We start from the raw sequence: 17,277 nt of genomic DNA on the forward strand, positions 1-17,277 counted from the left end.
TTAGTTATATTGTAGCTATATTAATAGCTAGTAGGGGGCTTAGATTAGGTGTAATTAGTTTAAAATTATTGTAATATTTTATTATTTTTGCTAATTTAGTGTTTGTTTGTTTTTTTGTACTTTTCTGATGGATGGAAGACCTCTTCTTGCCCCGCTTGGATGAAGACTTCTGCCGGTCTGGATGTCCTCTTCTGCCCCATCGGATGAAGACTTCGGCCCGGCTGGGTGAACACGACTCAAGGTAGGGAGATCTTCAGGGGGGTAGTGTTAGGTTTATTTAAGGGGGGTTTGGGTTAGAGTAGGGGTATGGGGGTGGTGGGTTGTAATGTGGGGGGGGGATTGTGTTTTTTTTTACAGGCAAAAGAGCTGTTTTCTTTGGGGCATGCCCCGCAAAGGGCCCTGTTCAGGGCTGGTAAGGTAATAGAGCTGTTAACTTTTGTAATTTAGTATAGGTTAGGGCATTTTTTTTATTTTGGGGGGCTTTGTTATTTTATTAGGGGGCTTAGATTAGGTGTAATTAGTTTAAAATTCTTGTAATATTTTTTTATTTTTTGTAATTTAGTGGGGGGGGGTTTGTACTTTAGTTTAGTTTTTTTAATTGTATTTAATTGTAGGTACTTGTAGTTAATTTATTTAATGATTGTGTAGTGTTAGGTTTAATTGTAACTTAGTTTAGGATTTATTTTACAGGTAATTTTGTAATTATTTTAACTAGGTAGCTATTAAATAGTCAATATCTATTTAATAGCTATTGAACCTAGTTAAAATGAATACAAAGTTGCCTGTACAATAAATATAAATGCTAAAATAGCTACAATGTAACTATTAGTTATATTGCAGCTATATTAGGGTTTATTTTACAGGTAAGTCTTTAGTTTTATATAGGATTCATTTATTTAGTTAATTTAATGATAGTGTAGTGTTAGGTGTAATTGTAACTTAGGTTATGATTTATTTTACAGGTAAATTTGTATTTATTTTAGCTAGGTAGTTATTAAATAGTTATTAACTATTTAATAACTATTGTACCTAGTTAAAATAAATACAAAGTTGCCTGTAAAATACATATAAATCCTAAAATAGCTACAATGTAACTATTAGTTATATTGAAGCTATATTAATAGCTAGTAGGGGGCTTAGATTAGGTGTAATTAGTTTAAAATTATTGTAATATTTTATTATTTTTGGTAATTTAGTGTTTGTTTGTATTTTGGTACTTGTATGATGGATGGAAGACCTCTTCTTGCCCCGCTTGGATGAAGACTTCTGCCGGTCTGGATGTCCTCTTCTGCCCCATCGGATGAAGACTTCGGCCCGGCTGGCTGAACACGACTCAAGGTAGGGAGATCTTCAGGGGGGTAGTGTTAGGTTTATTTAAGGGGGGTTTGGGTTAGAGTAGGGGTATGTGGGTGGTGGGTTGTAATGTGGGGGGGGGATTGTGTTTTTTTTTTACAGGCAAAAGAGCTGTTTTCTTTGGGGCATGCCCCGCAAAGGGCCCTGTTCAGGGCTGGTAAGGTAATAGAGCTGTTAACTTTTGTAATTTAGTATAGGGTAGGGCATTTTTTTTTATTTTGGGGGGCTTTGTTATTTTATTAGGGGGCTTAGATTAGGTGTAATTAGTTTAAAATTCTTGTAATATTTTTTTTTTTTTGTAATTTAGTGGTTTTTTATTTTTTGTAATTTAGTGGGGGGGTTTTGTACTTTAGTTTATTTAATTGTAGATAATTGTAGGTACTTGTAGTTAATTTATTTAATGATAGTGCAGTGTTAGGTTTTATTGTAACTTAGGTTAGGATTTATTTTACAGGTAATTTTGTAATTATTTTAGCTAGGTAGCTATTAATTAGTCAATAACTATTTAATAGCTATTGTACCTAGTTAAAATAAATACAAAGTTGCCTGTAAAATAAATATAAATGCTAAAATAGCTACAATGTAACTATTAGTTATATTGCAGCTATATTAGGGTTTATTTTACAGGTAAGTATTTAGTTTTAAATATGAGTCATTTATTTAATTAATTAAATGATAGTGTAGTGTTAGGTGTAATTGTAACTTAGGTTAGGATTTATTTTACAGGTAAATTTGTATTTATTTTAGCTAGGTAGTTATTAAATAGTTATTAACTATTTAATAACTATTGTACCTAGTTAAAATAAATACAAAGTTGCCTGTAAAATAAAAATAAATCCTAAAATAGCTACAATGTAACTATTAGTTATATTGCAGCTATCTTAGGGTTTATTTTACAGGTAAGTCTTTAGTTTTAAATAGGATTCATTTATTTAACTATAGTAAATTTATTTCATTTTATTTAAATTATATTTAAGTTAGGGGGTGTTAGTGTTAGGGTTAGACTTAGGTTTAGGGGTTAATAACCTTATTATAGTAGCGGCAACGTTGGGGGCGGGCAGATTAGGGGTTAATACTTGTAGTTAGATTGTGGCGACGTGGGGGGGGGGCAGATTAGGGGTTAATAACTATAATGTAGGGGTCGGCGGTGTTAGGGACAGCAGATTAGGGGTTAATAGCTATAATGTAGGCGGTGGCGATATCGGGTCGGCAGATTAGGGGTTAATACTTGTAGTTAGATTGCGGCGACGTTGGGGGGGCAGATTAGGGGTTAATAACTATAATGTAGGGGTCGGCGGTGTTAGGGACAGCAGATTAGGGGTTAATAGCTATAATGTAGGCGGCGGCGATATCGGGTCGGCAGATTAGGGGTTAATACTTGTAGTTAGATTGTGGCGACGTTGGGGGGGGCAGATTAGGGGTTAATAACTATAATGTAGGGGTCGGCGGTGTTAGGGACAGCAGATTAGGGGTTAATAGCTATAATGTAGGCGGCGGCGATATTCGGTCGGCAGATTAGGGGTTAATACTTGTAGTTAGATTGCGGCGACGTTGGGGGAGGCAGATTAGGGGTTAATAACTATAATGTAGGGGTCGGCGGTGTTAGGGACAGCAGATTAGGGGTTAATAGTTATAATGTAGGTGGCGGCGATATTCGGTCGGCAGATTAGGGGTTAATAAAATAATGCAGGTGTCAGCGATAGCGGGGGGCGGCAGATTAGGGGTTAATAAGTGTTAGATTAGGGGTGTTTAGAGACTCGGGGTACATGTTAGGGTGTTAGGTGCAGACTTAGTGTTTCCCCATAGGAAACAATGGGGCTGCGGTGTTAGTTTTTTTTCAGCCGAAACTCCCATTGTTTCCTATGGGGAAATGCCGAATTTTAACGAGCTAATTCGGATTTATTCGGAGATACGGCAGCTATTTCGGATTCATTCGGTAGATTCGGAAGTATTTTAATTCGGAAATCCGAATCGATCCGAATCTCCGAATTTACCGAATTTACCGAATTTACCGAATTTCCGAATTAATCCAAAACGAACCGCACATGTCTAGAATCTGATCTGATTCTCCAGAAAGTTTGCAGTTAGTCTTAGATATATACTAGGAAATAAGGATATGTGGAAAAGCAAACAGTAGAAGGTTAATGGGACATTGTAAAGTAAACTAGATTTTTCTTTGCATAAATGTTTTGTAGATGATCCATTTATATAGCCCATACAGGTTTGTTTATTAAAAATAGTTTTCTTATTTTTAACACTTTCGCGACCGGGCTAAAAAGTCGACATCGGAACAGCGTTCCGATGTAGACAAATTAAAATCACGCAATCGTGCAAACGATCGCGAGATTTCAATTATTGGATCGGGTCTGGGGGGCGTCCCTATGACGCTAGGAATGACCTCCAGACCGCGATCAAATCCTGCAAGCGCAGTAAGCTTCAGGACAGCCGTTAGCTATGACGTTGTATTCTGTCATAATGGCTTTAAAGCCCAGTGCCGTTGTGATGGAATACAACGGCATAACGGCGTGAAGAGGTTAAATTACACTGTGCTGATTTTCAGACTCTGAGTCCTAACCAAGCCCCGACATTTTAATTGTGTACTAATGTATATAGATTGCTTCTGTTTGTAAAACCGGTCTGTTCATCTGCAAGGGAGGGGGGCTGCTCTCAGCCCCTTTCAGCGGGTGTCACAGCGTAACCTTGTCAACAGTGCTAAATTGGGAGCTTCTAAGTACGTTTTTAAACGGTTTTATACTGGATTTTTATATCAGTAGCTGTGCATATTCTTCTTTATAATAGTGTCTCTTAAATGCAGTTAAATGAAAATTAGTGTATACTGTCCCTTTAAAGCAGCATGGAAGTCAGTACAGCATTTTGGTTTTGAATACATACATTTTACAAATTTTATTTTTTTGAAAAAGTTATTGCAACAACTTACCTGAAGACTCATTAGTCCTACTGTGACACAGTCACTCCTTAGTTGTAAGTTGTAATTATCATTTATATGTAGAGAGCCAACATATTCTGCAGTGCAATAAACTGCTATTAATATAATAAGCTTTACTTCACCAATACACAAAATCCTTTGTACTAGAGTGTTGTTCTAGCTCCATAGTGCTCCTCCCCTACAATTTAAATTAAAGGACCAGTCAACACTGTTGAATTTGTGCTGAAACATTTATAAAAAATCACCACAATTATTTATATACACACTTCCTTAAAATCTGCTGCATATTCTTTCTGCTCTATCGTTTTGAAATTTATAATAAATTACCTGTCCTCTGTGGTCACATGGGTTGCACTAGCCTAAGAAAATAGCATATACGTATATGCGGTTTTCCTGCACAACGCATGTGCATTAAAACTACACATGCGCATTAGGAGCCGGTGACCTCATCAATGACATCGCCTTTGACGTTGCCGCAAGCCAAGACCGTGCTTTGGTGTGCACAGAATCAGAAGTGATTTATTTGTAACCACCATATGAACTTAAAGATGAGAGCAGCGACACAAAAGAGAACAGCTCCAGCTTCACTGATCCTACAGCAGAGCTGCACCCTTTTATTCTGTGCAACATTGTGTTTGAGCGCGGCAGAGGAGGGGGGGTGAATGTGAGCACGCTGATGAGTTGTAAAGTAATGCGCGTATGCGTACATGAACAATGTCCATGCTAATTAGCGCTACAATGATTGGTCCAATACGCTTGTCAATCCTTGAAGGGAAATCCTCCTCTGGACCTGGGCGGTCGGCGTGCGGTGGTGAAATTGAGTAAGCATGATTTTCAAAGTAAGTTTTCTGAAAACTTTACATTCTTCTCTTTAAATTTTATAATGCAGGTAGATTGAATTTCGTGTTATCCATGCACTAGTAGTTTTTTTAAACTTTCATTTCAGCATGTATTGAGTGGTCCTTTAAGCATGGATTAGATTACTGGTTTTCAAACCTGCCCTCATATCTGAACTGGAGTACAAGTAAAAAATGATCAGCTGATTAGTAAACGTGGTTATTTTACCTGCTCTCACCCAAGGTGATCCTGAAAATCTGTCCTGTTAGCAAGGCCTGAGGACAGGTTTGAAAGCCAGTGGACTAAATGAACAACTGTTCCCCAGTTCCACCACATAGGACTTCCCTTTAAGAATGCAGCATTGCAAAAAGATTTCATTGACTTTTTGACTAAATGTTTTTTTATACAATAAAACTGCTTCTGTTGATAAGTGTGCCTATTACTGTGATTTACTCATAAAGACACCTTTGTGTCTTGTTTTGCTTACTACCAAACAATGTAACGTATATATCACACCAAGCATACTGTGGTAGGTCACTTGCATCTGAGTTCCCCTCTGGTACAGACCGCAAGTGCCAATACACAGGGCATGCATGAGAGGAGAATGTTAATAACCATTCTGTCAAAAAAATCCTCACTATAATAAACTATGCTATAAATAATAAACCTCTCCATTATAACTATGAAGCTATGCCGCTAAAGTTATGATCAATGTTTATATAATGTGCCATAGAGATGCGCTAAAATGCTGGCGGTTGACCACCAAAACCTCACTGGCCTAGCTGGGCACCTCAAACTCAGCGCCGGACCGGAATTGAGCCCCAGTCTGCCACTTCTCAACAGGGGTATCGATTGAGTAGTTTGCAGAGGATCAAGTCTCCCTTTTAGTATGTTTTTGGCAGACTGGGGCTCAATTCTGGTCCGGAGCTAAGTTCCAGGAGCTCGGCTAGGCTGGCGAGGTTTTGTCGTCCCCTCTGGCGTTTACCTCATCTCCTTGACAATATATGCATTATCATGTACAATGTAGATTATTTAAAGTATTGTAGATATCTTAAAAGGCATTTAATAGTTTATTGCTATTTTATATTTGAAAATATATGTTTATGTTAAAAATAGCAAGCAACCATTAAAGTCTAAAATACTTTAATCAATACACATTGTACATTACTATGCATATCATTTAAACATTGACTCTGTGATGAGAGCAGGATGCGATGTCACTAGTTGGTGGGCGGGGCTTAGGTCCGGTGTCTGTGTCGCAGTTAGTTTAGTACAATCAACCTGACTAGATGTGTATTGCTATGCTCTGCAATAAAATAGAGTTGTACCATCATTGCTGTGTCCTGCATATGTCCTGCATCTCATGACATGGTGTCAGAAGTTCTGGACTGCGCTTCTGTTCCTGATCGATTGCAATGTCAAAGTTTACCCCACCTGAGCCTTTTGACTTCACTCAGCCTGCAGCTTGGCCCACATGGCGTCAGCGGTTTCAGCGCTTCAGGATTGCATCCAAACTGAACAAGGAAAGTGGTGAAGTACAAGTTAATTCTCTTTTATACTCTATGGGGAAAGATGTGGAGCCAGTGTTCAATGCTTTTACTTTCCAAGAAGGGGAAGAATTTAACTTTGATATAGTTATAGATAAACTCAGTGCCCACTTTGTGCCCAAAAGAAATGTGATTCATGAGAGAGCCTGTTTTCACAAACGTAATCAGCGTGTGGGAGAATCTGTGGAGTCATTTGTGCGCAGCCTGCATGAACTAGCTGAATTCTGTGAGTTTGGAGTTGCTAAAGAAGAGCAAATCAGAGACAGAATAGTTATTGGGATTGCAGATGCTGAAGTCTCACTGAAGCGGCAGTTAGAGCCTGATTTAACATTAGATGGGGCTATTAGGATGGTGAAAAAGCAAAGTGCTGATCTGAGGTCTGAGAGTATTGTGGATGAAGTGCAGCAGTCTAGGAAAAATTCTAGTGAAAGGCACAGTGTGAGCGGTAGATCTAAAGTACTGGAAAGGCCTAGAAATGGATGGGCGCAACATGCCCGATGCACGCGGTGCTACTGTGCCCATGATCAGAGTGTTATATGCCCGGCCAGGGATAAAAGATGCAGAAAATGTAACAGAATGGGCCATTTTGAAGTGGTGTGTAGAACTGAATACATTAAGGAGATGCAGGTGGACGGTGACCAGGAGGGTCAGGAAGTGTCTTTTGTGGGGTCCGTTGTGGAACGGCCAAGCTCAGAGGAAGATTGGAAAGTTACTTTTACTGTAATGGGAGACAAAGTTGATTTTAAGATTGACACAGGAGCAGATATCACTGTAATGTCTTTTGCTGAATTTATGAAACTGCCTCTACAGCCCCAGCTGGCGAAGGTTACTACAAATGTCCATAGTCCTGGTGGCCGCATTGATTGTGCGGGGAAATTTCTTGCCAGCTGTGAGTACAAGCAAAGAAAGTTCACCATGTGGGTGCATGTGATTCGAGGTCAGTGTGTTAACAATTTATTGAGCAGAAAAGCAGCCTCTGACTTGGGCCTTGTGGCCAGAGTGAATGAGATTTCCAAAGATATGTTTGGCGAGTTGGGCCTACTGAATTGCAAACCAGTTTGTATAGCACTTAAAAGTGACGCAGTCCCATACAGTATTTCTACTCCTCGTAGAATTCCGTTCCCGCTCATGCCTCAAGTGGAGAAAGAGCTTATGCGCATGAAGTCTATGGGGGTTATTGAAGAGGTTGTTGAAGCGACTGATTGGTGTGCCCCCATTGTTCCAGTTGCAAAGAAAAACGGAAAGGTGCGCATCTGTGTGGACCTGAAAAGGTTGAATGAGGCAGTGAAGAGAGAGAGATTTATGCTGCCGACATTAGAAGATATAGCTCCGAAGTTGGCTGGGCGAAGTTCTTTTCCACATTAGATGCTTCTAGCGGCTTTTGGCAGATCCCCCTGGATCCAAAGTGCCGCCAACTGACTACCTTTATCACACCGGTAGGTCGGTTCTGCTTCTGCAGACTCCCCTTTGGGATATCCTCCGCTCCTGAAATCTTTCAAAGGGAAATGAGTTCTCTCCTGAGTGACCACGTGGGCACAGCGGTCATCATGGACGACATTCTAGTGTATGGGTCTACAGTGGAGGAGCATGATCAGCGTTTGAGTTGTGTGCTACAGGCTATCAAAGAGTCTGGGCTGAAGCTGAATAAAGAAAAATGTCATTTTAGGAAAACTGAATTATGCTACTTTGGGCATATCATCAACGGGGATGGCATCAAGCCAGACCCCGAGAAAATTTGTGCTATTGAACAGATGAAAAGCCCTTCTGATGTACATGAGCTGAGACAGATATTGGGCTTTGTAAATTACGTGGGCAAGTTTCTTCCAGATTTATCAACAGTTTTACACCCTATCACAGAGTTGCTTAAGAAAGACGTTGCCTGGGTCTGGGGACCTTCACAAGAAAAAGCTTTCCTGCATGCCAAGTCCCTGCTGGGGTCTGCCCCAGTGCTGGGGTTCTACGACCCTTCAAAAAAGACTGTGGTTAGTGCCGATGCAAGCAGTTATGGGTTGGGGGCTGCACTCCTGCAGCTGAACGAAAATAAACTACAGCCCATCGCCTACTGTTCCCGCACACTGACGGCTGCGGAGTCAAAATACGCTCAAATTGAGAAAGAGTGCCTGGCTGCAGTTTGGGCCTGTGAGCGCTTCCAGCGCTATCTAGTGGGTTTGGAGAAATTTAGTCTGGAAACTGACCACAAACCGCTAGTCCCTCTAATCAACTCTTATGACATTGACAAAACACCCTTGAGATGCCAGAGACTTTTAATGAGACTGCTCAGGTTCAATGTTCAGGCAGTGCATGTGCCGGGGAAACAACTGGTTGTGGCGGATACACTATCCAGGCTCCCGCTGGCTGCTGCTGAAGAATCCTCCACAGAATCGGATGTGAAAGTGTATGTTGATTCAGTTCTGGCCTCTAAGTCTATTTCTTCAAGGAAACTGGAAGCGATAAAGAAAGAGACATATTTGGACACAGATCTGCAAGAAGTTATAAGGTACATAAAAGAAGGCTGGCCCGAGAGCCGGGCAGCCTGGATGTCTTTAAATGCTTACCAGCCAGAGAGGTCGTAGCTCACGGAGCTGGAGGGGTTGGTGCTGTTCCAAGACCGCATTGTAATTCCTGTCAGCATGAGGAAGGAGATGTTAAACAGGATTCACGATGGCCACTTAGGCATTACAAAGTGCAGAGAAAGGGCAGCTACAGCTGTGTGGTGGCCTGGGATCAGCTCCGACATTGCAAATCACGTGTCTAAATGTGCCTTTTGCCGGGAACGCCGGCCTACTCAGAGAAGGGAGCCCTTGATGTCTACTCCGCTGCCTGCGGGGCCGTGGCAGAAAATAGCTGCTGATTTGTGCGAACTGCACGGGAAAAAGACTACTATTCCAGGTATTTGGAGATTGCACCCCTGAATGATATCACAAGTCAGGCCGTTATCATTCGCCTGAAGAGCTTGTTCGCCCGCTGGGGCATTCCAATGTAGCTAGTGAGTGATAATGGTATGCAGTTCGCTTCTACAGAGTTCAGTGCTTTCAGCAGGGAGTATGATTTTGTACATTCCACGTCAAGTCCACATTATCCGCAGGCCAACGGAATGGCTGAAGGGCAGTTCAAACAACAAAATTCATTCTAAAGCAATCTGAGGCGTACCTAGCCCTCTTGTCATACAGGGCGACGCCCATTCAAGCCACCGGGTTTAGCCCGGCACAGCTGATGCTAGGACGCCAGATTCACACCACTTTACCCTCAGTGGGTGTCTTCAAGCCGCCTGGCCCTGTTCCTCGTGACGAAGTCCTTAGGAGGGATGAAGAGGCCAAAAAGGGTTATCGTTTCTTCTACGACAGGAGACATTCTGTCAGGCCCTTACAGGAACTGAAAGCAGGCCAAAGTGTCAGAATTACACTGGATGATGAGAAGAAATGGAAGACCCCTGCTACGGTAGTTGGCCGCTCTCCAGAACCAAGGTCTTATACAGTCCTTACGGAGGGAGGGACAGTTACACGCCGTAACCGAAGACATCTTCAGTCTGTACCTGAGAGTCTGGAACTGGATGCCTCAGTACCACCGCCTGTTCTAAGAGAGGTGCCTTCCCCTCAGCAAGACCACAACAGGGATATATCTTTGCCTCCAGCGGACTCTTGTTCACCATCTTCTGTATCAGAGGACAGTTCATGCAAAGTTACATCAAGCGGAAGAGTGGTGAAACTTCCGGCCCGATATAGGGACTGACTTTAGCTAGAACAGTGACCGGAAGTATGGGCAGAATAATCCCATGGTCACTGTGGACTAGGGTAGTCAGGATGTAATTTATTTGTTCATGTTTTCTAACCTATTTGTTTATATAATGTTCAAAAACAAAAATGTTGTTGTATACTATGTTTGTGTACCTTGTTATTTGTTATATGCAAATGTATGCTTCGCCTTTGAAAAAGGGGAAGATGTGATGAGAGCAGGATGTGATGTCACTAGTTGGTGGGCGGGGCTTAGGTCCGGTGTCTGTGTCGCAGTTAGTTTAGTACAATCAACCTTACTAGATGTGTGTTGCTATGCTCTGCAATAAAATAGAGTTGTACCATCATTGCCGTGTCCTGCATATGTCCTGCATCTCATGACAGACTCCCTCATCTGCCATAACCTATAACTAACTGTAGAAAACTAAGGCTCTACACATAAATATTCAATATTTAAAATGATACATTTTTATGTAGAATGCATAATGTTTAAATATTTGCATATAAATTAAAATGCAATTAATGTTGCTTGTTGTATTTATTATTTGTAATTAAAGACAGTATAATTAACATTATAGCTCTACATAATTGCATGCCTGTTATGTAACAATATAATGTAATGCTACTTACTACTTTAACATAAATATACATTAACATATATATCTATGTTTTCAATAATAAACACAACAAGCTAACATAAATGCATTTAAATGTATATACATGCATAACTGTTTAAATATTGAATATTAATGCAAGGCCTGACTACATTATATCTACAATCTTTGAAATAAAATGCATGGTCATGTAGAAAGCATATTAGTTTAAGTATTGGATATATAAATTAAAATGTAGATATTTTTGCTTGATGCATTTATTATTGTAAATATAAATATCTTTTTAAAATAGATATTTATGTTATAAAAGACAGTTGCATTATAATTATAGTATAACATAACTGTATGTCTGTTATGTAATACAACAATTGTAATACTAATGCTTTTTGTAACATGAAAATACATTTAAAATATATATTTATGTTTAAAATAAAAAACACAAGAAAAAATAAATACATAATAATTTATTTTATACACTAGTTAAAAAATATGCATCAGAAATAAGAATGCATACTATTTTAAAAATTGTAGATAAATGCACTATTCACTCCTAAGCTGAACTAACCTAATCACATAATTAACCCTCATACAGGTATGAGGGGTGGTTAGGAGGTTAAAGCCTACTATATATACTAACTAACAATAATCGTCTAATCAACACCTTACAGGTATGGGGGGTGGTTAGGAGATTGAGGCCTAATAAATGATATCCATCAATAATTACCTAATCAACACCCATATAGGTATGAGGGATGGTTAGGAGATTGAGGCCTAATAAATGGTAACCATCAATAATCACCTAATCAACTCCCATACAGGTATGGGGGGTGGTTAGGAGATTACGTTTGGGGTTGTGGTGGTTTAGGTTTAATATTTTTTTAAACTTAGATTTTTATTGTAACTTAAGGGGTTTAATTTAGAGGGTGGTTAGGACAGTTTGGGGTTTGGCGGCATAACCTGTCCACCTGCTCTGAGGTGGCGGACAGACATCGCCCGAAATCAACCTGATCCAATATGATCGGGTTGATTGACGCCCCCTGCTAGCGGTCAATTGGCCGCAAATCTGCAGGGGGCGGTATTGCTCCAGCAGTTAGCAAGAACTGGTGGTGCAATGATAAATGCCGAGAGTGAATGTATGAGAGTATGAGAGTGTCGGCATTTATCAATGTGCAGCGGACATGATCCGCAATATTGGATCATGTCCGCTCGCACGTTCTTAAATAGGTCCCACAGGGGCTAATAGTTAGATATTTGTGGTGGGTATGTTGCGGCATAGGGGGTAAATAGTTAGGATACTTGTGCTGGGTATGTTGCGGCATAGGGGTTAATAGTTAGATACTTGCATTGGGTATGTGGCAGCATAGGGGTTAATAGTTAGATACTAGCAGGGGGTATGGTTGCAGCATAGGAGTTAATAGGATAGTACTTTCGGTGGGTATGTGGCAGTTTAGATCTTTATTAGTGTAGTGTTAGTTTGCTTCGGGTTAAGGGTATTAGTATTAGTGGTTAGGCACATGGCAGTTATATTGAAGAGATTCTTTTACAATACATCGCCAATATGGTCGGCGATTCTGGGCGTTGCCTGTAGCTAGCAACGGTGATCAATGGCAAGTATAGTAAATGCCTCTTGGCGATACCGCTATGTCGAGAGCTTGGAATATTTTGTCAAGCTTGCTCTACATATCGGTGGATCCCTTTGAATATTTTGCCCCTTCGTAGCACTTTCAATTATCAGGCCTATGTCTGAACTTTAAATAAGTAGTAGTTTTTTTTTTTCTGACAAATTTCAAAGTTATGTCTATTTCCACTCCCTCTGTATCATGTGACAGCATCAGCCAATCACAAATGCATATACGTATATTCTGTGAATTCTTGCACATGCTCAGTAGGAACTGGTGACTCAAAAAAGTGTAAATATAAAAAGACTGCACACATTTTGTTAATAAATGTAAATTGGAAAAAAAATTAAAATTGCCTGCTCTCTCTGAATCATGAAAGTTTAATTTTGGCTCCTGTGTCCCTTTAATGGGCCTTTTTGTTTTTTATATACCGTAAATTATATCGGCTAGATTACGAGTTTTGCGTTAAGGTAAAAAAGCAGTGTTAACAGGTCCTAACGCTGCTCTTTTACGCCCGCTGATATTACGAGTCTTGCAGGTATAGGTGTACCGCACACTTTTTGGCCTTACCGCAAACCTACTTACGCAAATTTCGTAAAGCCTTTTTTCCATGGGACTTCCATAGCGCTGGTATTACGAGTCTGTCCTGGGAGGCCAAAAAGTGAGCGGTACACCCTCTACCGACAAGATTCCTAACGCATTTTAAAGTCAGTAGTTATGAGTTTTACACTACAACGCTGTAGCATAAAACTCATAACTAAAGTGCTAAAAAGTACACTAACACCCATAAACTACCTATTAACCCCTAAACCGAGGCCCTCTCGCATCGCAAACACTATAATAAAATTTTTAACCCCTAATCTGCCGCTCCGCACATTGCCGCCACTATAATAAATATAATATATATTATCCCCTAAACCGCTACACTCCAGCCTTGCAAACACTAGTTAAATATTATTAACCCCTAATCTGCTGCCCCTTACATCGCCGCCACCTACATTATACTTATTAACCCCTAATCTTCCGCTCCGGACATCGCCGCTACCTATATTATATTTATTAACCCCTAACATGCTGCCCCCAACATCACCGCCACCTACCTACATTTATTAAACCCTAATCTGCCGTTCCCAATGTCGCCGCCACTATTCAAAATGTATTAACCCCGAAACCTAAGTCTAGCCCTAACCCTAACACCCCCTAACTTAAATATAATTTAAATAAATCTAAATACAAATTACTATCATTACCTAAATTATTCCTATTTAAAACTAAATACTTACCTATAAAATAAACCCTAAGCTAGCTACAATATAACTAATAGTTACATTGTATCTAGCTTAGTTTTTTTTTTCCACAGGCAAGTTTGTATTTATTTTAACTAGGTAGAATAGTTACTAAATAGTTATTAACTATTTAATAACTACCTAGCTAAAATAAATACAAATTGACCTGTAAAATAAAATCTAACCTAAGTTACAATAACACCTAACACTACACTACAATTAAATAAATTCCCTACATTAAATACAATTAAATAAATTAAATAAAATTAGCTAAATTACCAACCCCCCCACTAAATTACAGAAAATAAAAAACAAATTACTTAAACTAATTACACCTAATCTAATAGCCCTATCAAAATAAAAAAAGCCCACCCAAAATAACCCCCCCCCAGCCTAAACTAAACTACCAATAGCCCTTAAAAGGGCATTTTGCGGGGCATTGCCCCAAATAAATCAGTGTTTTTACCTGTAAAACAAAATACAAACAACCCCCCAACAGTAAAACCTACCACCCACACAACCAACCCCCCAAATAAAAGACTAACTTAAAAAACCTAAGCTCCCCATTGCCCTGAAAAGGGCATTTGGATGGGCATTGCCCTTAAAGGGCATTTAGCTCTATTGCTGCCCAAAGCCCTAACCTAAAAAATAAACCTACCCAATACACCCTTAAAAAATCCTAACACTAGCCCCCGAAGATTCACTTACCGGTCTTCATCCAAGCGGCAAGATGTCCTCCAGATGGGCAGAAGTGGTCCTCCAGATGTGCAGAAGTTTTCATCCAGACGGCATCTTCTATCTTCATCCTTCCGACGCGGAGCGGGTCCATCTTCAAGACATCCGGCGCGGAGCATCCTCTTCAATCGACGGCTTCATCAGAATGTTTCTTTAAGTGATGTCATCCAAGATGGAGTCCCATAGATTCCAATTGGCTGCTAGAATTCTATCAGCCAATCGGAATTAAGTTAGAAAAAATCCTATTGGCTGATGCACGCCGGGTATCACCGATCCGTCCAGAAGAGGGTCCGAAGTCTTCATCCAATCCAGCAAGAAGAGGTCCAGAAGAGGGTCCGAAGTCTTCATCCTATCCGGCAAGAAGAGTTGTTCATCCAGGCGGCGTCTTCTATCTTCATCCATCCGGCGCGGGACCATCTTGAAGCAGCCTCTTCTTCCGGCGATTCCCGACGAATGAAGGTTCCTTTAAGTGATGTCATCCAAGATGGCGTCCCTCGAATTCCGATTGGCTGATAGGATTCTATCAGCCAATCGGAATTAAGGTAGGAAAAATCTGATTGGCTGATTGAATCAGCCAATCAGATTCAAGTTCAATACGATTGGCTGATCCAATCAGCCAATCAGATTGAGCTCGCATTCTATTGGCTGTTCCAATAGAACAGTCACGTGGCCCCATCCCCATTTTAAAGATGCAAATATTCCAAAATTCAAACTATTCCAAAATCTAAACCAAGTAGTTTATTTTTTTTTAAATGCAAAAGAGCTGTTTTCTTTAGGGCATGCACCGCAAAAGGCCCTTTAAAGGGCTGGTAAGGTAAAAGAGCTGTTAACTTTTTATTTTAGAATAGGGTAGGGCATTTTTTTATTTTGGGGGGCTTTGTTATTTTTTTAGGGGGCTTAGAGTAGGTGTAATTAGTTTAAAATTCTTGTAATCTTTTTTTATTTTTTGTAATTTAGTTTAGTTGAATTAATTGTAGATAATTGTAGGTAGTTTAGTTAATTAATTTATTGATAGTGTAGTGTTAGGTTTAATTGTAACTTAGGTTAGGATTTATTTTACAGGTAATTTTGTAATTATTTTAACTAGGTAGATATTAAATAGTAAATAACTATTTAATAGCTATTGTACCTAGTTAAAATAAATACAAAGTTGCCTGTAAAATAAATATAAATCCTAAAATAGCTACAATATAATTATTCGTTATATTGTAGCTATATTAGGGTTTATTTTACAGGTAAGTATTTAGCTTTAAATAGGATTAATTTATTTAATAAGATTTATTTTATTTTGTTAGATTTAAATTATATTTAACTTAGGGGGGTGTTAGGGATAGACTTAGCTTTAGGGGTTAATACATTTATTAGAGTAGCGGCGAGGTCCGGTTGGCAGATTAGGGGTTAATAAGTGTAGGTAAGGTAGTGGCGAAGTTGGGGGGGGGCAGATTAGGGGTTAATAAATATTATGTAGGTGTCAGCGATGTTAAGGACAGCAGATTAGGGGTACATAGGGATAATGTAGGTTGCGGCGGTGTGCGGTCGGCAGATTAGGGGTTACATTTTTTTATTAGAGTGGCGGCGGTGTGGGGGGACCTCGGTTTTGGGGTACATAGGTAGTTTATGGGTGTTAGTGTACTTTAGAGCACAGTAGTTAAAAGCTTTATGAACCGGCGTTAGCCCATAAAGCTCTTAACTCCTGACTTTTTTCTGTGGCTGGAGTCTTGTCGTTAGAGTTCTAACGCTCACTTCAGCCAAGACTCTAAATACCAGAGTTAGAAAGATCCCATTGAAAAGATAGGATACGCAATTGACGTAAGGGGATCTGCGGTATGGAAAAGTCGTGGCTGGAAAGTGAGCGTTAGACCCTTTCCTGACTGACTCTAAATACCAGCGGGAGGCCAAAACCAGCATTAGGAGCCCTTAACGCTGGTTTGGACGGCTAACGCAGAACTCTAAATCTAGGTGTTTGTGTTTTATACTGGATTTTTATATCAGTATCTGTGCATATTCTTCTTTATAGCAGTGTCTATTACATGCAGTTATATGACAATTAATGTATACTGTCCCTTTAAATATAGATGAAATACATTTTACCCCAGTGGATGTGCATTTAAATGTACACCAACACTTGTGTGTGTTACTTTGCAGTGGGTGAGGGTTTTTAGTGAATTCGGCTGAAATTTACACTGTGGTTCTGTAAAATAGGCAGTGGATTCTGCAGGATGTGTTCAGGTGCAATTGTATTTAGGGAATTCCATTAATGCAGGGGTTAATTTACTAACTGAAGCAATTGCACTTGGCTATTCCAACGGTTTTGGAACAGTCACTGGGATGATTCTGATGGTGGTGCTTAATGGCAGTGTCTAAATGATACTGGCATTCAATCCCCTAAAGTGCTTTATACTAACGATAGGGGGTTAATTAGATGCACAATATTGTTTGGATCAATGATTTTCCACAGCTGACAAAAGCTTTTATCAATGCATGCAAGGAATCCAGATGTTCCAAAATATATTGCTGAGGTGTAACACAGACCAGAATGAGAATAAAGGTTATCAAGTTATATTCCTAAAAAGAATATTTAGATAATAATATTACTACTAATACTAAT

This window comes from Bombina bombina, chromosome 2, assembly GCF_027579735.1.
Source record: "Bombina bombina isolate aBomBom1 chromosome 2, aBomBom1.pri, whole genome shotgun sequence".
NCBI classification, from domain to species: domain Eukaryota; kingdom Metazoa; phylum Chordata; class Amphibia; order Anura; family Bombinatoridae; genus Bombina; species Bombina bombina.